This window comes from Homalodisca vitripennis, chromosome 3, assembly GCF_021130785.1.
Source record: "Homalodisca vitripennis isolate AUS2020 chromosome 3, UT_GWSS_2.1, whole genome shotgun sequence".
In the NCBI taxonomy this organism is placed as follows: Eukaryota; Metazoa; Arthropoda; class Insecta; order Hemiptera; family Cicadellidae; genus Homalodisca; species Homalodisca vitripennis.
The window spans coordinates 166,142,247-166,167,201 of NC_060209.1; the positions used below are offsets into that span (position 1 = coordinate 166,142,247).

Here is a 24,955-nt window from a genome sequence, read left to right on the forward strand (position 1 = left end):
ACCTACATCATAGTATCTGCTCACACATGGCAAACATACTGAACCTTTTCATTAAATTCACTACCACCGCATTCACAATACTCTTTTTAAAGAAAATTCAGAGTCTAGGATTTTTATACTTTAGTGTTAAGTAATATCTCGATGGTAGATTTTTGTTCGTCGGTATCACCCCCGAGGCAACACCGAAGGTTGGGGGCATCGGTGATAAAGATCAAGATAACAATCTTGCCTTATTTATGCCATTAAAATAGCCTACGAGCATAAATGGGCATTACTTTGGGTGAGTAAACAATAGTTAGGAAAATGCAAGAACTAAAACCGTAGGCTACGTCTCATAATAGTATCTGTGTATTTTTACATAATATTTATGTTTACGAAAATACCATGTGCCATATTCGACCTAGAGATTAAATGTGCTTGAAACATAATTTTTAATGCTGAAATTTGGGCTCCCACAACGGTTTGCCTACAAGTGTATACCGTAGAAGAGACACTACTAGCATTATTTAAGGTAAATTACAATTACTCTTCGGTCACGAATATGTGAGAAATGGCCTATAATAAAACCTAAAGGAAAGTAAGTTTTACACCGAAAACAGTGCGAACATGTGCATCGTCGGTTCATCACGGTACTTAATTTATAATAATGTGGCTATATCAAACAATTTCAAATTTTGTTGAAAAGACATTAAAGAAACGTTTGTTACCTCAAGACGACACGGGAAGGGATGAAGTCTGGGAGAAGAAAACAAGAATGTCTGACAGCAATGAATATTTCAGTGTTGAACCTCTTTTGATAATCAACATCAGTTTAATCCCGGACATCCAAGATTTGCATTACTGGTCTCCTGCCCCCACTCTATCAGCTTTGTTTCAGCAGCAGCGTTTTCCAAGAGGTTAACACGGCGTCCTCTTTCAATCCACATAACTGTTTTAGTTCGCATGGTTATATACGAGGGTTGTTCAATAAAGACTGAGACTGTGTCTATAAAACATTTATTATTTAATTCTGATCTACATCAAATTTTTCACCTTCAAAGTATTCCCCATTAAGTGAAATGCACTTGTCCCAGCGCCTTTGCCATGCCTGGAAAACGTTAGAGAAGCCATCCTTTGACATGTTCTTCAGGATCACCTCCAAAGCCTTTTCTGCATCCTGTTCCGAATCAAAACGACGTCCCTTTAATTCCTTTTTTGCAGTAGGAAACAAAAAAAAGTCACAGGGCGCAAGGTCAGGACTATAAGGTGGGTGGGGCACGACCTTAATGTTTCGTTTGGCCAAATATTCTGTCACAACGTGTGCAATGTGAGGCCGCGCATTGTCATGATGTAATTTCCAGTTTCCTCGAAGTTCTGGACGCTTTCGAGAAATGTGATCATTCATTAATGTAGCCAAAACTTGTTTGTAATAGTCTCCATTGATTGTCTGTCCACGTGGAACTGAATGAGTGTACACCATTCCTTTATAGTCAAAAAAAGTAATGACCATTGCTTTGTTTGCAGATTTGGTTGCCCTAGCTTTCTTCGGGCGACCTTCATTTTTTTTCTACCCACTCAGTGCTTTGGATTTTCATTGCAGGGTCATACTGATAAACCCAGGACTCATCAGCAGTGATTACACTCTTCCACCAATCCCTATCTTCTTCAACGAACCGCTTCCACTCAAGGCAAACATCGACACGGTTTTGTTTTTGTTCAGGTGTGAGTAAACGAGGAATCCAACGAGCACACACTCTAGACATGTTAAGATTGTCTTTTAAAATTGTGTGAGTACTACCTACCGATATGTCAAGGAGTTCAGCAATCTGTCTGACGGTCAGACGTCGGTCGGTTTTGATCATTGCCGCTGCTGTATTGATGATTTCCTCAGTGAGAGCAGTAACTGGGGCACCATCTCCTCCCTGCAACTCTGGGTCCTCTCTTCCCTCCTTAAAATCTTTGAACCAGCGAAAACAGGAAGCACGAGACATTGCGTCATCCCCAAAAGCTTGCTTTATGTCTTCATAAGTGTTAGTCGCAGTTTTGTTGAGTCTAACACAAAACTTAATCGCATATCGTTGTTCACGCAAACTGGACATGATAAGACGTTGGAGGCGGCACTTACCAAGCTGATGTTCAAATGAGCACTGATGGCTTTGTGATAGAGATAAAGCAATTCAATGTCTGTTGGTAAACAATAGGGTCCAAAGGTATTGGAAAAACCTGGCATCATGTCTTATCAGAGCAGTATGGGAAAATCCCGGGCCCAGTCTCAGTCTTTATTGAACAACCCTCGTACGACCTATTTATATACGTAGCTCGAGTAGTGACTATTTTCAGATGATGGTCTTGCTGCACTAACCACCAACTAATGGACTCACATTATCTGATTCGGACTCGATAGTGGGATCTGTTTCAATACGGTTAATTTGACTAAAAACACTATTCTATTTATCTTAGCAAATGAAAATAAACCTATACGACAAAATATCGAAGAAACGTACAGAACGTAACAACGTACAGAGTTATCGCACAGCCGTGGATACGAATAGACAGACAAGCGGAAGGCCTTCCGATTGATTCCAAAATCAATAGGCTTCTTCCTTTGACAAAGAGGATCCCACGTACAATGGTCCCTAGGACCTTTCTACCGAGAGTTGTCGTACAGACTTGGATACGAACAGACAGACGAGCGGAAGGCCTTCCGATTGATTCCAAAATCAATAGGCTTCTTCCTTTGACAAAGAGGATCCCACATACAATGGTCCCTAGGACCTTTCTATCGAGAGTTGTCGTACAGACGTGGATACGAACAGACAGACAAGCGGAAGGCCTTCGATTGATTCCAAAATCAATAGGCTTCTTCTTTTGACAAAGAGGATCCCACGTACAATGGTCCCTAGGACCTTTCTATCGAGAGTTGTCGTACAGACGGGTAGATGGTCAGACAGACGTACAGACAGATCGCCATTTGACTTTAGATCCCAAAATCAGTAGCTGTTTTCCTTGGACCAAGAAGAACTATATACCAAGTTTCAAGTTCCTAAGATCTTTCCATCAAAGGTTATACAGACAGCCAGAGACGTGACGAAACAGTTTTGAGCAGATACTACCAGGCTCTTAATAGGAACAAATAACATGTGACGTCACTAAAGGATGGTTATGGTCTCTAAACAATATTTATTACCAACCGTAACATGCTCGATTGACTTGCAAATAATATAAGGTTATAAGGCGCTCTCAACAGGTTTTATACTGCGAATATATTTGAACCTCGATCTTCGTAAAATAAAACACTTTACGAGCTTTCATGTAACTAATTTTTGAATCCATAAGGTGGTGAGATGTGAAAACGGTGAGACTTGAAACTTTGTACGTACGTTCCTGTTAGCCCAAGGAAACCCACTACTAATCAAAGAGCAGTCCATCCTTATGTCTGTACGATTACTCTTAATATAAAGATCGCAAACTAAACTAAACGTAATGTACTTCACGATTGAAACATGTTTCCATGGTCTAAATAACAGGTGTTTCATTTTAGTATTAAAAGCTGAACAGTCCATCAGTCTTTCTGTCCGGATGTGCATTAATCTGTAATTACGTTCTGTTGAGTCTATATGTATAGGTTAACTATTTTAAACAATTAATTAACGTAATGATTCGATAAAGGAGTTGCACTTTGTTGTAATATGCATGTTTAATTAATTAAAATCCCTCCGCCTTCAAGTTAGTTGTAGAAAAATGTAAGAAATGTATACAGTATACACATATATTAATGACAATTACCCATAATGTAAGCCAAATTGAACTTCTATCAACAAAACGACGTTATGTCTAATGTAAATTACCGTTAAACTTTTAAATGAGACTTTAAGCACTGGAATTAAGACCGTCTGTACAACTCACGAGTAACTCAAACTTCTGAATTGCTCAAGATCTGACAATTAGTCTTTCCTGTCTCTTTAACAATATTATTTATACTTGAGGTTTTCTCAATGAACTAAGTTTCAAATGCAAATATATCAAACGCATAATATATGTAAAATATGCAGAATATCTTTTACTTTAAGTGCCTGTAACTTTGAAAAATAATCACTAAGAAAATGTAACAGGTTTTGAGGCAGCTTTGAAAAGAAAAGAACAAAGTAAAAGAGCCTCGTGTGAAATATGTTTGGGGGACAACAAGAGTTAATTAGTGGTGAGGGAGATTCATTTGTCTTTCATCGCAGTTACACGCCACACATTATTCTAATTTAAAGTGATTACTAATTATTACACTTGTGTAGTCATTTAACACATATAGTATGTTTAATATTTAATACTATAATGTGTCTTAATTGTAAACCACAATATATATATATATATATATATATATATATATATATATATATAAAACAATATTATTTTCATCACTCTCTAAGGTGGACTATACTTTCCAATAAAGCTGAAAGTCATAGTTTTCCTCGTAGCTATGTCATCTGATTTTCCCTATCCCAAACATTAATTTCCTTGTATGAACGAACAGCTCTTTTCCTGTACGCTATAAACGATTGAAATTCCTGATTTGCCAATAGTAGCACTAATATTTTTTTATGATGAGAAAAAATCAGTAAATTTTGTGTAATTGAACTTTGGATTTACCTTAAAGAAACTTAAAATATATTATAAAACATTTAAATTTGACATCTAAGTTGTAAACATAGTTTTAAAACCTAAAATTTAGACTTATGGTTTGTTTGTAACAGTATGATTTCGTTTAGTTCCTTTTGAAATTCTTCTAATTCAAGAATTGAGTTATTGGTAGTCTACTGGTATTGACAACTATTCAGATTTTGTTTGGGAAGTTTGTCGAGTGTACGTGTAATATTCTTTTGTGCTGTAATTTTCAACACAGATTATTTATTATTTATGAGGTTTATCTCGTATAATTCCTGAACTTACCAATATTAATACAAAATTAATTCACGTATTAGTACGAATACTTAGTGTAAAACAACTAACGTTACCTACGATCTTTCTCTGATTGCCTTATAAGTCGTTATTAATCAGCAATCAGATGGTGAATCTTGAAGTTTATTAGTAGAAATACTGCAATACCATATGACTAGATCAAACATCACATTATATACATTTATTAAACCCTTTTAAATATTTAAGTAGATAACTAAACAATATAGTTTTAAATGTTCCATTTTATCACATTGTTGATCAATTTCATATTACATTTTAATAACCTTGAGAACAAAGACCTTTATCCAACTAATTTTATTGGATTGTCCACTTAGTACACCCAAACTTTTGTGTTCAGATTTGACAGACTTGCCGATTCAGAAATTACCGAAAAGTAGACTACTTCGACGGCCGAAACACCATCAGATGCCGTAAGAATGAATGATAACTGTACTAAAAACGTTGATAATTGACTGCTTCAACCTAACATTAAGTAAGTAATTAAAAAACTTAATTTACTCGCATTTTCTTTATTTTGATAGAGTTTGAAAGATACAGTTTCTTTTTCAGTTTACATGAATTAAGCTTTCTAATAACAAAAATAATAATTTTCAAAAATCCCTAATTCTATGCAATGCAAATTAACGTTAGGAATACAAATATACTGCTCACTGCGCTCTGCATGGTAAATAAAATTTAAAATCAGAGAAATAAAAACTTTCCTTCACAAACTTTATGAACAACAGATTTTAGCACTTCTATATTCAAGACGAACAAAAGAAATGTTTCTTACTTTTGAGTCGTAAGCCTAAGAACAGCTGGTTTCCGTATAAAACGGGAAATACTACCCGAATACTATGGAAAAATACCAGTCCAGGTTGAAAATTATTATCCACTTCCTAACTGATACTAACTTTAACGTGAATATCTTTGTCTACAGTATTGGCAATTAGGGATTGGGGCTGAAGAGCCAGGTAGCCGCCTCGCACGCACACACCCCCACACGAGCGCAGAGGGGTGGATCTAGCACCTGCCCAAGTTATTCGTCTTAGATATATAAAAAAAACAATACACTGTGATAGCTTAAGTGTATCATAATTTGTTTAGTATCACTTTTCTTGTTATGATGTCTACAATCGATATATACTAATCACCCCTGGATAAAATAACAAAAATCCGGATCTGATTGAGCCCAAGCTACAGTCACTATTTGAGAAGTTTAATTTTAAATGTGACCAAGATAAAATTCATTTATTCCCTAATGACTCGTAAATACACATATCAGAATATAAAATGGTGTTAGGTATATAGGTTTCAGTAACGTAATTTAGATAAACCGAGATGGAAATTGTTTTCAGTAGAGTGATTTTCAGCTCGACAGAGTACAGGTTTATCGTTATTTGAAGCCGTTATTGAAAGTATATGGGAAAACAAATAAAACGAGGCAATGAAAACAAAGTAAGCGACGCAGCGTTTCGTCCCGCGCTGGCGGTTGTTTTTCCGGGAAACATATGTTCCTGATATCGGCTTCATCTGTTTGTGGTTCTACATTCAAGTGATTAGGTTAGTAAATTAGAAAAAACTGTTATCCCATATAAAAGTTCGATAGAGCTTATTTTTAATTAGATTTTTCACATTGGGCTAATTAGATTTCTAAGGCTAGAACACCAAAGTAGAATATAATACATACATTTAGTTTACCATCAGTAATATTACAAATAGAAATAATGTAAAGAATTTTTATGTAAAATGATTAACGTGTGAAAAATTAATTTAAACACGAATTTCAAAGTAATAAATACTAATACTGGCGTGTGTGCTCTATATGTAAAAATAATTAGTAATTACAAAACAATAAAATTTCTACGTGGCCCCATGTTGAAACGCAATAGGCTATATAAATTATTTATATCTCTTTTCTAACAAAACTAGTTATTATAGTATTTAATTATCCTGAGTAGTAATTAAATACAAAACATATAAATACCAAAATAATTGTCTTAAAGGCAATTACAAACTGTTATTAAGTTATATAAATTACTGCTTTTAATTTGGAATGCAATCCCTAACATGTAGTAAATGCTACATAAAATTACAATAAGATACAACAACAAAATTGGGCGTTCACGCTAGAGGACAATAAGACCCCTACGCCCAAAACTTTGAAATTGGAGGTAAAAAAAAAACGATCGCCCAAAGAACAATTTACTAATTTTACTTAAAGCCATCGATTATCAGCGTTAATTCTCAGGGTCACTCAACATTTGACTTCCAAACATTATCAGTTCAGTATATCTGACTAATCATCTTGATAGCGTGGAACTCCTTGAGACGGGTACACATTGATAAATTAATTAAGTTTGCTCAAAGCCATCAATTGTCGGTGTCAACTCTCAGTGTCAGCAAACATTTGACTTCCAAACATTATCAGTTCAGTATATCTGACTGATCATCTTGATAGCATGGAACTCCTTGAGGCAAAGACACAGAGATAAATTAATCAAGTTTGCTCAAAGCCATCAATTGCCGGTGTCAACTCTCAGTGTCAGCAAACATTTGACTTCCAAACATTATCAGTTCAGTATATCTGACTGATCATCTTGATAGCATGGAACTCCTTGAGGCAAAGACACAGAGATAAATTAATTAAGTTTGCTCAAAGCCATCAATTGCCGGTGTCAACTCTCAGTGTCAGTCAACATTTGACTTCCAAACACATCCTTGCCATCAACTCTCACTCTTGACTTTACTTTCTCCTTCTGTTTTTATTGTCATTTCATACGTGTGGTGATATCAGAAAATAAGTGCTGAATAAAGTCTTATAATATTCATATTTGCGAGTGGTATCAAACTACTATAGATCCTAATAGTATGGTTGCGGAAATATTTGCCATTGTCACTTACGTTAACAAATAACATTAAAAATAAATCCTTAAACTACTTCATGTGCTGACATAAACAATATCATTATATTAAAATAAATGTGGTTATTCCTTTTTTTTGTATTCAATATGGAATTAAATAAATGTCCAGATTGAATACCATATATTAAAATACAATAATTGGTGATATTTTTTCGGTGAACTAGATGACCGATCAATACGTACCAGACCAAGACTCAGTTAAGTACTTTTAAAGTAGAGGAATTGGCATAAAGAACTATAACATCCTTATATCGGCACTTTAAGACTGTAACCAATCAATGGAACAACGATCAGTAAACTACAAGTAAAGAAATAATCATACAGAACTGAAAGTATCCTTAATTCGGTACTTATGACTGTTACACAATGATCTACAATAATTTATTTGATTGTCTCCTTACCGCTTGTCATGTCAATGAAACTAATAGAGTTTTAGAAGTGGCATATTATTGTAATTTAATTATCCCAAGAAGATTATATCTATGGTCAGGCCCGTGCGCATGGGGGGGGGTTTGGGGGTTCAAACCCCCCCCCCCTTGAAGATTGGGATATATCATATTGTTTCCATATACCAGTTTAATTGTGCTCTATTGCGCCGTCAGTTTACGCGGCATCACTGAACATTCATCGAGACATTGAAGTAGATGTGAACTCAGTATTAGATGAATTTTTTTCTGTACCTCGACGCATCAACTTATTGAAAGAGTAGATCACATATGTTTTTATTTGAAAAAGTTTTTACTTTGTTTAAAGAATGAGTTACAAATGTATTAAAAGTATGTAGTTTTAAAATTTTATAATAAACTCATTTTCCATACGAATTAATTTTTAATCTATTACTTATTTAAGTTTCTTCTTTTTTATTTCATAAAATAAGTATAGAACCCCCCCCCCCTAAATAAAATTCTGCGCACGGCCCTGTCTATGGTACTTACTCTGCTGATAACTCCACTACCACGGAACACACTGTAGAACTATCCTTGCTCCGGCCGCTTCAGCTGTTTGCGCGGGGACCCTAAGCGAACCGGTTCAATTTTGAATAGTTCATGAGCAATGCACAAATTTATGTTTCGCATCATAATTTTTGAACGAAGCAATATTTAAAGATCATGTCTGTATTGTTTTAAGAGAATCTTTTGTAGTTTTCTAAAGTTGAAAATTTATAACAAAGTTGCTATATTGAAAGGAAAAATACTTTATATAAGTACTTGAAAATAGCCGTCCTGGGACGGAACTCCAGTGCTAGTGAAACTGAAGGGAAACAAAGTACAAGTTTTGTGATTGATGTAACTAATTTGACCAGAAGAAGCATTAAAATGTAAATCCGTGGCATAAATTTGATTTATATTTAATCACATTCGAAAAGTTTCAGTTATTTGAATTGCCTGAGGTAACTTTAACAACAACAATACGTTGTTTTAAACAACGTTCCTGCACAACAAGAGATGTATGGTTTTTACTGAAGTTACAGTTCAAAGTACTTTGTCGGCGAGCTGTTGTCCGCGTCAGAACTTTTATCGTGTTCAAGCAATGATTGAAAGTTTAGCGGAGAGTCAATAAAATGAGGCAATAGAAACAGTGAAAACAATTCACTGTTTATTCTGTCTGATGGTTTTACACAGAACGATCGTAGCCGTGGGGGACAGGTTGTAAAATGATGAACACCATTTTGTACATTCGATTTCGGGGATTAAAAATGTATAAATAAATTATCTTTGGTGTGATTATTAGGTAATGTTCCTTACTAAATTAATTGTTTTGGACAATTATATACATAACCGGTCAGAAAAGTGCAAATGAACAAGATATACTTTTTGGTAGCACCTACTTTATGTTAAAGCCTAATATTACTTAAGTTAAATGTGAAATAATTAAATTACTAACAAGTAACAAAATAATACATAAAACTAAATTTGTATACACAACATATTACAGACAGTAATAATTTGTTGCGTTTAATGATTCAGCTGAAATATTCCTTGAAGGGAAACAAAATAAAAGTTTTGTGACTGATGTAACTAATTTGACCAAAAGCATAAAAATGTAAATCCGTGGTATAAATCCATAAACCCATTCACTCCCCGAGTTAGTGCTATGAAAGTCAAGTTTTACTCTGAAAGCGAAGCGGAGTGGCGATTCCCCTTTACAACAGTGTTGATCAATACAATGCAAATCTAAACATCTCACTGACATTGGAAACTACTCACGGTTAAAAACATGATGGTTAAAAACTAACATTGGAGCTGAATTACATTACAATTTAACTTAATATGTTATTCTGCGATTAGATGCATAAATAACTTATGGTTTTTATGTCAATAACATCAAAAAAGCACTGCTTTTTATTTTATTTTTTTTCGACTACTGCAATTTTGAACATTTGTAAACTTTTAATCTATTTAAGGCAACATTTTTATACAAGATGGGTACAAGTTTATTATTTTGGGTATTTATTTCAGAGTTATAGGCCTATGAAGAAAATGGTTATTAAATTACCATCTTAACTTTTATTTCTAATCAGCCGGTCAGTAAAACTTCGGTACTGGTTATAGAGTTTATATGGAATTTTTAAAGTAAACCACTGTTTGAAAAGTTTAATTTTTGACAACGATTTAACTGAGCAGGTTTGTTAATTTACCGCGACCGCCAGCTCGTCTGAACATGCAAACCGCCAGGCTGCCCCGGGCGGTTTTGCCACGACATACAACGTTTTTAAATGGTTTCTTTATTCTTCGAAACTCTAAATAAAATAACTAAATTTAATCTCATTGTAGCCCATAATTGTAGATATACCGGTTAGTTTGAGGTTAAATTTTAAACTCGGGTATTAAAACTCTTTGGTCCCAGAGTAGGACCAATTAAGAGAATCCGCTAGTGATGCAATGTCCCATCAATGGTAGATACTAAGCCTGGCCGTTAGGTGGTGCTTGAGCGGTGTTCCAGTGACACATGCTCTATCTGTTCTGTGGTACTGACAGAATTTGTTTAAACAAACCCAAAATATTTCGCAATGTCATCATTATTTAACAAGAATAAGTTGTCAATTCCTTGATTTGCTAGTTAACCACAAGAATCTCATGCTGCCGTTGTCCGACTAAGTATAATGCTTTAACCAATGTACTAGGGTATGTAATAGTTGGGCGAGCTCTGAAAGATTAACTTTAAGATTATAAAACAACTTGACATACATTAATCGTCAAATCTAATTCGCGGATTTTTCATTTTCTAAAATTAATTCACGCTCAAGCCTATTTATCGAAAATTTACAAATATGTAGAACTGAGGTTTCAGATTCGACACAAATTTTATTAAGGTATGTGTCCCCTTATGAGTACTGAAAACACACAAATTTTTTAATTCTCTAAAATGCGATTTCTTTTCGTCTCACAGTAATGAAGATAACTTATTTTTCATATATGCCAACATTAGAAGCATGAGAAAAAATTTTAACAACTTTTATTAGAATTATGCCAATTAGAAAATAAAATTGATTTTATAGTATTAAGTGAAGTATGGATCAGTAGTAATGAAACTAGTTTATACACAATTGAGGGCTTACGACATGTTTTTATCACTGCAATGACAATTACAGGGCTGGAGGCGTTGTCTGTTTTGTAAAAAATAATATTAATGTTACACAAATTTACAACGTAAATATGCAAACGGCTGACGTACTTTTACTTGAAATAAAACTTAACAAAATATACTTCAATTTATTATGTATGTATAGGTTACATGAATTTCTCAGAAAATACTTTTAACACGGAACTAGAAGTCATATTGTCAAATATAAACAAAAACGCTATTATTATTGGAGATATTAACATTAACTTGTTAGACTTATCATCCACACACACACAACACTATTTAAGTTTAATGAATAATAACGGTTTTTGCATCTATAATTAACACTCCGACTAGAATTACGCAAACAACACAGTCTTGTATTGACCACATTTTTATAAAACACAGAAATATAAAACACATTTAAATATGCAACTTTTGATATAAATATCACAGATCACTACATTATAGGACTAATCATGGAACAAAAAGAAGTTAGCTTATTGAAAACAAATAAAAATCTCAGCTTGCAAACAAAAACAGTAGTTGACTATGATAGTATTAGCCTTCAGTTAAAAAATGTTAATTGGGATGAGTTTTACACAATGAATAATGTTAATGAATGTTACGATAAGTTTCACGAAACACTAAGCAATATTGTTAACAATAATACAAAGTCTCAAAGTAAATGTGAAAAGATAGATAAAGCTAGAACTAGAAGTCCTTGGATAACTAACAATTTGTTAAAAAACATAGAAAAAAGAAGAAAGTTTGTATAAAATATCAAAAAAAAGGCCATACGATACACATTTTTTTAACTTACTATAGTACATTTTGTAAAGATTTAAAAAACAAAAAATTGATTTAACAAAAAATGAATATTATTCTAATAAACTCTCCAATTGTAATGGAGACGCTTCACAACAATGGAAAATAATAAACAACTTAACTGGAGGCCGGGTGGTAAAAACCGTGGACAAGCTAATACTTGAAGACGGTAAACAATTCTTGTAAATCCGGAAATGATTGCTGAAGAGGCTAATAAACATTTTGTAAACATACAATCACAAATAGGCACAAACAATATCGTTCCACTTACACAATATAAGTAATCCCCAATCCAGTTTTGAACTCTTATTTTTAAGCCCAGTAGTAACAACAAATGAAGTAGAAATATAATTAGCAGTTTAAAGAATAAAAAATCCTCGGGATATGATAGCTTCAATATAGTTTTAGTCAAACGTATTGCAGATGAAATTGCTCCATTACTCTCCTATATTATCAACTTGAGCTTTACCACAGGAGTATTTCCAAACAAATTAAAGCTTAGTATAGTTGTGCCATTATTTAAAAAAGGAAAATGTTCACAATGTAAATAATCTAAGACCCATAAGCCTGTTATCAGTATTTTCTAAAATAATTGAAAAAGCATGAGAATCAGATTAATTAATTACATAAGCAAAAATTCATTATTAAGTAACAACCAATTTGGTTTCATAAAAGGAAAATCCACGGAGGACGCACTAATAAAAGTAACTGATAGCATTTTATAGTAGTATTAATCAAAATAATAAAATAACAGGTGTTTTTTATTGATTTCAAAAAAGCATTTGATTTAGTAAGCCATGACACTTTATTAGAAATGAAGAGAGCGATGGGTGTAAGAGGTGTGGCTTTGGACTGGTTTCGAAGTTACCTTACAGGCCGCACTCAGAGGGTGAAGGTCGGCAACAGCCTTAAGCCCGCCACTACCGGTCACTGTAGGTGTGCCTCAAGGAGCTGTACTTTCAGCAAATCTGTTCCTGATCTTTATAAATGATCTCATCTCTCAAAATTTTTCTTGGACAAGTAAACGCTTTTGCGGATGACATTGCGCTATTCTATTCGCATAGCAACATTAATGTAATTTGCGAAAATATAAAACACAGACTTGAAAACTTTGAGAAATTGGTGTACATTAAATAAAATGGAATTAAATGTCAGCAAAACAAAGTATGTAAATTTCGATTTAAGAGGCTTTGACTTTGAAAAAAAATATTTTATATCACGATTACACATGTACAAATCGATTAATCGATTGTAACTGTCAATCTATAGAAAAAGTCAAATTTGTCAAATATTTGGGAATAACTTTAGATGAAAAAAGAAAAATAACGGCAACATCTTATATATTTGCATTACATAAATCTATTTCCATCAGTATTCGAAAATTTTATTTTTTAAGGAATTTTTGTAATGAATCTCTTTTACGATCACTTTATTTTGGTTTAATTCAGTCACGTAATCCAATACGGAATAATTTGCTGGGGAAATGCTTCAAAATACCTGTTAAATAGACTGAGAATAACACAAAACCATTATTTGCGAATAATCTTAAACAAACAAAAACAAGAAAGTTCATTTCCGTTATTCGTTACAATTAAATATTCTACCTGTTCAACATCTTTTTGTATTCAAAGTCCTAAGATTATTTTACATTAGAAGCGGAAATCAGGGGACAAACAACCTTTATTACTCTACAAGAAACACTCAAAAAAATAACTTATAGAATTCCAAAGGTCAACAAAACTGTGCTCAGACAATCATTTCTTTATAATGGACCCAAGTATTTCAACCAATTGCCGCTTAAAATAAAAACAAATTAGCAATGTTAAATTATTTTCAAAAAAATTAAAAGAATGGCTTTTTAAAAATAAGTGCATTGAGTTCTTAAACTCCTTTTTAGTCTAGTTTTGTACTTATATATGTATGTATATATATATATATATAAAAAAAAAAAAAAAAAAAAAAAAAAAAAAAAAAAAACCAACAATAATAATAGTATTTCTCATAGTTTCATTTTATTATTTATTTATTCTCTCTTTTTTTTTAAATTATAACCAACTACAAAGTCTTATGTTAAAATCATTACAAATATTACACATATATATTATTTTGTATAAGAAGATAATACTTTGGAAAAGACCTATTTAGTTTAAGAAGAAATGCTTTGTATTTTTATTTTTTATTTAGTTTGTTTTCTTTTTTAGTTATATTAGATGCATGGTGTTATTTGGACGCTGCGGAGAGCTCTTAGTTCTTAGTTTTTAAAGTAGAACTGGACTCAAATTTGGTTAATTTCTTTTTAAATTAGATGTATATTTTTTTCATGCTGGTCGCTTACTTGATACTGACCAGCATTATTTCCTGGGTTATAAAAGTGTTACTTTAAAAATTATTTTATTGATGGAAATAAAATCATTTATTCATTTATTCATTTATTTATTCATGTGCGGTAAATATTTATTATTTTCCTCAAATTCCTACTGTATTGTCTTGGCGGTAATGCAGTACATACGAGTATGGACAGACACATGAGTGAGAGCAGACAGAACTAAGATGATGTATCTAACTGTATACTTGCCATGTAAAGGGCTAATAATTGAATTCATTTATGATACAAGGTAGTAGTACCCCACATCATGTGACCCGTAACGTGCTTCGCTGTAATTGCATGCAACATTTCAAGCCCATACATGTGTTACTAGGTCAATATGTCCCATGTTAAAAATCAGTTTATAACAAATCTATCCACAACAAAAAATATAAAAGGCGCGTTTTGTCGCGATAACGTAGCGATATCAAATTTTGAATTTTGGAGCAAGAAGGATATTACCAGAGGAGAACGCACATAAAATGTTATGAGATATTCGATCGTGAAACATGGTAGAATTAATACAACTTTCGTTTATTTTTTTAACATTAATTTTAGTGAAATTTCCTTCCGTAAGGTTTTTTAGAACAAAATAAGTGTTATTTATTATGCGTGGAGGAGGGAGTTGAGAGTAAGATAGGAGAAAAGGAGAGAAAAAGTCTGATGCTAAGGCTAAACTGTTCAAACCACAACTATTGTGTTTTATTGTTATTCTGTACACGTTAACTCAGTCTAGACGATGTTCATATTATAAAATATGATAGGTGATATGGGGGTATTAAGACTTAAATTGGGTAAAGCGATCAGTTCGGCAGAGAAATTTATTTGTACTTGTCACCGCCTCTGACACCCCAACCCCTCTTCCACAACCACTAAACTGTCTGTGTTTAACTTCAAACAAAACAATCCAATATCACCTGCTTGCTGTTTCCCCCCACATATCGCCGGATAGCGGTAGCGTTTGTTTTAACGTTTAAACGCAAAAAATCACAATCGAAGACAAATATGGGTTTACTCACACATATATGAATACAACTTGAACATCGTTAAGTACTTTTACAACATTTGTTAAATAATAATAATATGGACGACGTTATCCAGGATTTATACAATATCTTCTAGCGCTTGCCTAGAAATTTTGTAGCAACAAATTACAACATTATTACTTAAATGAATAGTAAATTTTAATTTTATTCAGTATTTATACATAAACAACAGATTCAATCGGACAGTATACTCTTTACAGCATAATTAAAAGAAGTGTACTGTCACGCCATGCCGAGCTCGATTTCATTAGGCTACATGTGTACTATATCACATGTTAAAAGTTATATACTTGTATACAGTTTGTTTACGAATTTATTGGCTGAACTTTAGCGAAGCCTATCACTCGTTGGGCTGGACAAATTTAATTTCTATCAGTCCGTCCGGACGATGGTATGTATAAGGGACGTAAACGAGCTAACCAATAAATTTGAAATTTTACATGAAGTTTTTTGTATACAACACTGAGTTCGTTGATAGGTTCATTGGATTTGGCTGAGCGTTAGCAAATATTCTTAAAATGGTCTTATGGGTAACAATGATGGTAACGAGATAAAGCAGGATAAATAAATCTGTAAACAAACTGAACCCAATCACTTGAGACTCCAACAAGTGACTTTTATTCATGAAGTGAAAAGAAAAATAGTGGAAAGTGAATTTTAAAACTCGGTGACAAGATATGACTTCAGCTCCCTCTTGCGTTGTAATACCCTCCTTAAATCATCTGAACTGTTATTGTTGTAACACTGCTATGAAACCTAATTAAATAAATAAAAATGGGAATGCATTACATAACAAGATATATCAAGAAGGGTTTTATCTGTTTACTTAAAATTTTGCGTGAATCTTAATTTCTACATACCTAAGAATGTTTTTTATGATGGTGCATGTCCATGGAATTCGGTTGAGCGTCATTGAAGGACATGACGCAACAAGCTGGCACAGTTTCTCCTTTCCCTGCCGGATGGGATGTAAACATTATAATTGTCCGTCTTTCTATCTTTCTCGGAAATAAAATGAGCCATAAATTTAAAGTTTGCATGCAACCTCAGTGAAGCCTGTTACACGACACTTGGTCTGGCGTATTCCTACCTTGTTTAGTCAGCGATGTTCTTGTTGCCAATATTTTTCAATGGAAAAATTTTATCTGTCCACCAAATCCCATTCAGTAACATGCATCATCATCAAACTCGAGTTGCTTGTATAGAGATAATGTTTCGTACAAACTTGAAAATCTATAGCAATAAAATTGTTGCAGGGCTTTCTCTCTCAAAATAACTTCTCTCTCTTTCCAGTATTAACCAGAATGTATAGATGAACGTGGCCGACTAAAGTGGTGGGGTAGCCTGAGAGAAGGGATGACTACCTCCTGTCGTTCAATAAATGGTCGTTCTAGGCAATATTGAATCTGCATTGTTTGGGTCGCTACTGTACATTTACATTGATAGCCCACTGGCCAGGTTTTATTTATGGGCGGCTTTTGCATATTAACGGTTGAAAGGTTTTATCTTTTAATTTATCAACATAGTCAGGGTATGATTTAAATAATCCATTTTTCATTTTGTTAAATACATTTACTCATCTGAAGAAACTAAAATTTATGTCAATGAGCTTTGCGAAAACAATAAGGAATATATTTTATTTAAAAGGAACTTTTTAAATTGTGTGCGTGTATGTGTAAGCGTACTTTAATAATGTACACTGTATAAGTACAAACTAGAATTTATTCATCAAAACACCTTATAAATATTTAAAACGTCCAGCTTTTGAATAAAAGTTAGAAAATAATAGCTTTGTTCGTTCTTAACATTTTGTAAAATCCTAGGAGAATCGTAGTACGAATTTTAATTATTTAATCACATGACATAATCTCAAGAGTTGGAACATTTTTTTAAGATCTACAATTTTTGCAAACAAATATTCTATGAATGTCATTTGTATTTGGAACTTTTGGAATAAAAATTTTCCTACAATTCGGGATTTATATATTAGCTTAAAACTAATCTAACTTTGTATAAGAAAGCAGGAATAACTATTTAGAACTAGTGTGGAACTATGTATTTTTGTATATTAAACCAATTTTCTTTCACATGGTGAAAACAGTATTTATAATGTGCTTCGCAGAACATGGTTTCAACGTACGCCATGTTACAGAGACGAAAGAGTAATAGACAATTGTTTATGCCAATGTATCCTCATAGGAAACTGAATAAAATATTTCAACAAACATGACTAAATAACGTTATATTATAAAACTTGGTAGGTACATATTATTTTTTACTTTGCGTAAAAATGTTTGTTTTCAGGACTGACGCTACAAACTATTAAGTGGGTTTTGGAACAAGACATTCTAACGTAATAACGTTATCCACAATAGTACATTAAAACATTTGTTAGTGGGATTCGGTACCAAGTATCATACTGAACTGCTGATGTTCTCTAAAATAGTAAATGACTGAATCAAGATCATTAAAAGTGTTTAATAACGATACTTATCGTTATATTATATTACGTTCATCAAATTTCTGTTACTTTATCGTTGACGCATAAAAGTTAAATAAAACACCATAAATTTAACCAAATAGCTTGGTTGGGGATTAATTAACCAAATAATATATTTTCCCTCTTCAGCACCTACACCATCCACCTCGAAATAGAATATTGTCATCACAAACTTGTTCTATCCGTGTATAGCAACTCGTTACCTGTGATGTGCCATTTTTAAATCACTTAATTGTTGTGAGTCAACAGTTTTATGCAGGCCCATGAGCCCCAAAGATGACACTTCTTATTCCCAGAAACAAATATAACTCGGTGAGTCGTAAGACAAATACAATGTTCGATCGCTGCCAACAGGCACTCAGTGAAATGCCACCTACTTATTTAAATAGGTACCCGAACTCAAAATGGACTTTAAGCCTTTTCGTTTCTAATGACATAGTTTATTGAGGATTCATAGCACCAGAAATTACTAAAAAAAATTCCACAACAGTATAATAATTATAAACTACAGTTTCTTGAATAATACTGTTGGTAGTTATAAGTTGATAAATATCAGCGCCGAAAGTGAAATAAATATTTCTAAATTCGTAGAATGTAAGCAGGATAATGTTATACAACTATCATTTACGAACTTATATGAAATGATTATTTTAGTAATAATAATACAGTTCTTGCACATACATTACGAAAAACCTATACAACGAAGGACTGGACAGAACGTAACGAAAGAGTTATCGCACAGACATACGTATGGACACAAAGACGGACTTCCCTTACGTCTTTTCACATAAATATTAAAATAGTTCTTCCCAGGACCAACAGGAACCAATGTACCAAGTTTCAAATCTCTAGGACCTTTCTATCGAGAGTTATAGCAGACTAACGGGCAGCAACGACACGATATGAAAGACATTTCGGCTCTTTAAATGATGTTTAAGTTGAATTATATTTGTCCGATTCTATAAAATACTTATATAAATATGGGTATTATATCCAAAATATTTCAATTTGGATGGGCAGACAAAGTTGGGAATTTCATAGTAAGGTATTCGATATTGTTTAGAATCTTAACTTGAGTCCTTTCTACGCCAATATACTGTTAAGTGTTATTCTAAACGTGTTTCAGGACATAGAAGGAAATCTGCAAATTGTATTGATCTCCTCGGAATTCGAACAAATGATCTCTTGATTAATTGCCTCGATCTTAGCCGTACACCACATTGAAGGTCCACAGAATAAAATATTTATAAAATACTGTTAAAGATTAAGGATTTAATTTTGATAGTGTCCTGTCTGATAACTGTGAAACGCACTGATCATGGGAATGAATGTGTTTGTGATTCATAGAAATGACGTAATATCATCACCAATTTTCTAAAATTATAACTGAAAAAACAATTTTAAATCAATTCAAATTTTTACCTCACCTTCTTTAATGTAACCATCTGAACTATGATTATTAACCCATAATACTTGTGTAGTAGTAATGTTTAATATATAAATGATAGAAGTGAAAACATAGAAGCCTTGGGTCAGTTTTCATTATTCTGCAATTTACGACAAAACTATTACTATTTCTTTCAGTGCAGGGATTTCCTATCAAACCACAGCAAACAGAAAATTCTTCTTCTATGGTAAAAGAAAGATTTTTAATTAGTTGTCTTGAGAAAATAGTAGCGTTTGAAATGGATACAGAGAAAACAGGGATTAATTTAGATGTAGTAGCCTACTTCTAATTCTAACTGACAATAATAGTTCATTGATTAATTAATTAGAATGTAATATATATAACATTGGAAATAAAAGGAACTGGATTAGATCCTAGTTTAATTACAGACTTAACACTGGCCACAGCTGTAATGTTTCCAATTACAAAAAGTAAACAAACATTTCTCTCGATTACACAACGTGTCCCCAAGCTCAGAGTAATGGAGAAAGGAAAGGTATAAGTGGCTGCTGTTGTTATTCAAATAAATACAGATTTAGACAATATTGAATCTGCATTGTTTGGGTCGCCATCGGTTATTTACAATGGCAGCCTCCTCCACTCGACCGCCCAGATTTGTTTATTGGCGGCTTTTGTGAACAAAATCGTTTCATCTTTCAGTGCACAGTTTATATTCAATCAGTGTTTGTTTTACCATACCCCTTATTTCATCATAGTATGTGTTACACAATGTATTCAATCTATACTATTATATAACAGCCAAATGGCATGTGTGTGTATGAGTACGTGATCGTGTGTTATTCAATCACATCAAAATACTACTGTACTATTGTAAATTGTATAAAATTTTATACCGATATTCTTAGGATTCCTGGTTAAAATATAGGCCTATTCCTATTTCGAAAATCGCTCCGGTCTAGGCCCCACTAGTCTCTGAAGTCGCGAAAACTCCATCTTAGTCTCTAAACTTGCATTATATCAAACAAATATTATTAGTGTAAGAGCTGCTGAATGTAATTCAACTATTCTGTGTAAACAGTGATTTGTCAGCAGAACCATGTGTTAAATTAATTTAACCGCTATTGCAATTTTTTTAAATTTTTATTCTTGAAAGCATAGAGTAAGTTTGATAGTAACAATTCTTATTTCAACCTTTTCTCCAATCTCTGTTGAGCTCAGACTAAGAAAGTGTCCTGATAGGAAAATTAAACTTTTTAGTACAAATATATTTGTAACTGGAAATGTTTAGCAAATATTAAGTATGCAGCCCTTAGACAGTAATGTAATGCAGATATCAAAGACAAAGTTACTATCTAAATTTTACTAAAGGTAACAACACTATACACAAAAACATAAATATAAATCACTCGAAACAGCAGTGCTCATACACGTGCATAGCCTACGAAATTGCGTGCGTAGCCACGGGTAGCTGTTAGTAGTGAATAAAACGTTTTGTCTTACAACGTTATTTTAAAACATTAATTTAATTTTATAAATATTACCAAAAGTATGCTTTTTGAATTTTTATACAATAATTAGCGAATGAACAATTAGATCAAATCAAGTACGATAAATAGAAAAATGTTAGAAATAACATAAATCATTATTATATTAAAATTGTGATTTATTAAGAACACGCAAAAAGTAAGTGCGATGGCCGGGAATCGAACCCGGATCAACTGCTTGGAAGGCAACTATGCTGACCATTACACCACCATCGCACGTCGAGGTAGTGTAATCTTCCTAAGACTGTAGCAAATGTGCTATTTTTAGAAGATATAAAAGCTGAATATAAGCTATTTGCAATATTGTAATTATCTAAACACAATCGAAAGAAACTATTTCCAGTTTATGTAGCTTTAAAAATTGCTATAAAATAGAGTTTCTAATACTGATTTACCATCTCATTTCTTTGACAAACAATGTAGGCTAATTAAATGTCAATTAGGCTTAGAGATTTATTTACATAACAACAATCTAATTGATACTATTTCTGAAAAAAAAAAAAAAAAAAATATGGTTGCCTGTAAAGTCGGTTTTACGGGCGAAGATTTTACGTGACAACGTCTTTTTCTCGGTAGAATATTTATTGATATGAATATTATTAAATTGCACAATAGGAACAAGGAATTGAATGAAAATAAGAATTGCACAAATTTTAACTATAGAAATATATTTTGTTTACTAAAACATTGTACATAATTTGAAATTAATTAAAATTTGTTATTGTAAATGGTAAAGTTGAATAAAACATTTACTAAAATTGGAATTTGAAATTCTTGCTAAACACAGTTAAATTCTAACTTCGCGCGTGGTGATTGGTCGGTTTAGTTCGTTTGTTTGGTCGCACTGTTATGACAGGTTAGAGGTTATAATTTGTTATTTTAAATGTTTGACTAGCAATACGCGCTGTTTCTTCTCAATCGACTGAATTACGATTGATTGCAGAGTGATTTAAACTAATAATTTACTTAACACTATCAACATTTGTCAATAGTATGACATAACCTATAAACTCAGTTTCTCAACTTTTGTGTCAATCTAACAATTAATCAATCAATCATAGTTTACGATAATGAAATATCAGTGTACAATTATTTACCTTTATTGTTGTAGTTGTTGTAAATGACGAATCTAAGCACTCCACATTTTCACGAATAAACATAGTTATCTGCTTTATCCCGTGCGGCGGACCCACAGTTATCTGCTTTATCCCGTGCGGCGGACCCACTGGACGGGCATCGTAACGTTACCGGGCGTTACACTTTTTCATGAGTCACTCCGAGCCGCAACCTAATTTAAGACGTTGTCACGTCAAAAAAAAACTATGTAACTTGTTAAACAACTGAATCGTTTATTTTTATAATATACCAATTAAAAAGGTTTGCATTTTATGTAGGCTAATCCTGGAAACGTACATTTTATTCATAGAAATTTTTTCCTATAGTTGATATTTGTCTATAGATAGTACGCACTAGGTAAGAGTCCAGGCAACCTCCTAATTTTCAATTTTGTCAATTAATTTTTTAGTAAACGATTATTATTATTTAAACAATTCAGTATTACTGACATGTACTGATGACATATCGTTATCGACAAAGAAACGGGTCAAGAACTTTTTAAACAACAAAATGGAGTATTACTCTTTCTGTCCACTACGGGAAATATCTATTGTCTGGACCCCACCCCCAAATTTTTTTCCTGGCTACGTTCTTGGTACGAGTACGCCTCATCACTGCTGTGGGGTTCACTGAGGTTGCATGCCCAATTCAAGCTTATTAGCTTACTTCATTTTTGAGATGTCCTGTGGACAGAGAGGCAGACAATCATACAAAAAAAAACATCCTTTAGGCCGATAAGAGTACTTGTGTCAACCTGTTTAATGATAGGCTGCAATGACGCTAAGCCAGTTCCATAGACTCGGAATAGCACTCGATGTTGCCTATTGAGAAGTGAAGTTACATGTAAAATTGCAAGTACACAAGTCGGATCTTTCTCAAGATATAGTGCGGACAGCCAGACAAAAAATGAATTTTTTACAGCATATCTAATGATAAGCTTGGTTACCGCTTAGCTAAGTAAGGTGCCGAAGTAACTAAAGAAAATTATTTGTACTTCTCAGATAGGTTGAAATGAAGCTGACTCCATAACATGCACCATTGCCAACATTACAAACTAGGAGACTAATGAAAAATAAAGCAGTCGTAGTACTTTAAAGGTTTTTCACTTAACTCACCCTTGTCCTAAGAGGGACAAAGGGGAAATTAGAAAACAGTAAATGAGACAACCTCTATCGACTGACACTTCCAATTAGAATAACCGAGGCTGCGGGGTCTCAAAGGAAACCAATTTCCGCTCACCTTATCAGAATGTCGGCCTTCTATTCAATAAAAAATACCTGGGGGCAATTAAACACTGTTTTCTTGCATTACTTATCATATAACGGTTCAAATGAAAGTTCATTAGGCAAAACTAAGAATATTAGAAAAATTAATGCCGATAGCTGACTTAACAAAATTCTTCTACAATTACTGTATAGGAACAAAAAATATACGGTACACTTTTTAAACCAATAAAAATATGTATAAACTTTCAAAATAATTCCCTATTTCCCAACCAAAAATTACATGCAATGTTGGTAGAAAACATTCACTTCGTATTCCTTCTGTATATATTTAACATGATAACATTTATCAAGATAAATTTTAATATGGCAGTTACATAATAATGGAAGAGGAAAAAAAGGAAAAATGTGAAAAATATCATGGTAGTATTTTCATGCATGAAAGTTTCATATTTTATAGTTACTGGATTTTATTAAGTTAGGGCTGTGAAATTTTATCCAAACTCTATAAATATATCAAATAAAAATATATATACAAATATCTCTATAAATATATTCTTAGGCAAAACGGCATTATTTTATATTGACTCGTAGGGTAGAAACTAGTAAAAAACTTCTTTTTTTAATCAACTAGAAAAAGGAAAGCTAATGGAGTGTAAAGTTGAATTGTATTATTAAAATTATTAAAGGTTAATTTCAGTGGTGTGGCTTAAAATTAGGTAGGCCAGATCAAAACTGTTATTTGCGAATAACTAATTGTATTACATGGCTGTAATAATAATAAACAGTTATATGGTTGTTGTATAGTAGGCTATACCAAAAGAACTTATCTGTGTTTAGTAATGTTCATACATTTATAAACAAAATAACAAATTTTTTTATTTTAGCGAAAATATGGTCAGATATGCATACAAATTTACAGGAATATGTTGAAGATGTGTATGTAAAAATTATATAAATACTAGCAGTTACCCGCGACTTCGCGCACAATTTCGTAGGCATTTTACGTGTCTATAAGCTCTACTTCCAGTGTATTTCCGATGCTGATGTTGAGTTTTCCTTGTTGTCATGGCCATAATCCGCCAAAAGTGTATATTTATCTCCGTTGTAATTTACTCTGGTCTTAGTATTTATTATTCCTTTAATTGATTATGGCTTGTTTCCCGATCAAGAAATATGTGTAAATAGACAGGCCTACATAGATGTGGGAAGCGAACTTCGGTCAAAAGACAACTAAGATTAGTTGTAACAGTCTTTAAATTTATAGTAAAAGTTAGATAATATCGTGGTCTTTTATATCTAATACTTATTATTTTATAAAATGTACAGTTCAAAGTATATTTGTACTGACACTTTTAATTGTCTTATTTGGATATTTTCTTACTGAGAAGTGATGTTAGTATAAAGTTTACTCTATGCTTTCCCATATAAATGTAAGCAAATTATAAATCTTTGTTAAATTAATTAAACATGCGTATGGTTGTGCTTTCACAAAGTTTTTTTTTTAC

The 24,955-nt window shown here is 32.7% G+C and overlaps 1 protein-coding gene and 1 non-coding gene across 3 annotated transcripts in view; both read right to left on the reverse strand.

Annotated features, from left to right (window-relative positions):
* LOC124357748 overlaps nt 1–24,955 on the reverse strand; it is a 528,868-nt gene that overhangs the window by 502,197 nt on the left and 1,716 nt on the right. The window lies entirely within an intron of this gene.
* Nucleotides 21,253–21,324, reverse strand: Trnag-ucc. Its single transcript has one exon. It is a non-coding gene; the product is annotated as a tRNA-Gly (tRNA).